General features: G+C 37.9%; 1 pseudogene; it reads left to right on the forward strand.

The window, feature by feature from the left end:
• Positions 1–209: 209 nt before the first annotated feature.
• LOC131498606 (U6 spliceosomal RNA) lies at positions 210–304 on the forward strand (annotated as a pseudogene).
• The last annotated feature ends 640 nt before the right edge of the window (positions 305–944 follow it).

Here is a 944-nt window from a genome sequence, read left to right on the forward strand (position 1 = left end):
CTTGTTCAGGGTCTAGGAACAGCAAACAATCGGGCATTATTAGGCAAACTAAAATCAGATTCTGGAGGGAATTCTGTGCTCTGTGCAAAAGAGCTTGACTTTTACTGTGTAGGGGATGGGCAACCATAAAGGGCCTTAGGGAATAGTAAACTACTTTTGAGGCTGGGTCAGGGAGAGACTGAGGCAAGGGAAGAAATGAAAGGTTCTTGGTGCTTGCTGAGGCAGCATGTAGACTAAAATGGGAACATACAGAGAAGATTAGCATGGCCCCTGCACAAGGATTCATAAAGAGTTCCATATTATTAAAGAAAGACAATTTTTTCTCTTTTTTTCCCTTTTTTCTTTTTATTTTATGTATATGATGGTGGAGGCTACCCAAACTTACTGGGTAAGTTTTGTAAGTTTCGCATTCATTTCATAATATATAGGTCAAACCATTATGCTGTGTACACCTTAAACTTCTGTAGTAATGTATGTGAATTACATCTCAATAAAGCTGGGAAAAAAAACCAAAACATTTCTGGTAGTGACCCATGTGAGAAAGTGGCCTGAACATGCTAAGTTAGTTGGGATGGAGAGGAACAGGCATTTTTTAAAAAAATAAATATTCGGATTTTACTTTTTATTAAAAAAATTTTTTTTGAAGATTTAACTTTTACATAATCTCTACACCTGATGTGGGGCTGGAGCTCACAACCCTGAGATCCAGAGTTGCATGCTCTACTGGCTGAGCCAGCCAGACGCCCCTAAAATAAATACTTGGATTGGATAAATAAATACTTGGATACAATGCTCATTTACCTAAAGATGAAATGAGAATGACTTGAGTGAGCAGGAGATAATGGTGCCATCAACTAAGATACAAAATGAACAGGGAGAAGTAGGTATTTGGGGTAAAAGGATGAGTTTTGTTTGGACATATTTGATTGGTTGAGGACAACCAC

Source organism: Neofelis nebulosa, chromosome 16 (genome assembly GCF_028018385.1).
Source record: "Neofelis nebulosa isolate mNeoNeb1 chromosome 16, mNeoNeb1.pri, whole genome shotgun sequence".
Lineage (NCBI taxonomy): Eukaryota > Metazoa > Chordata > Mammalia > Carnivora > Felidae > Neofelis > Neofelis nebulosa.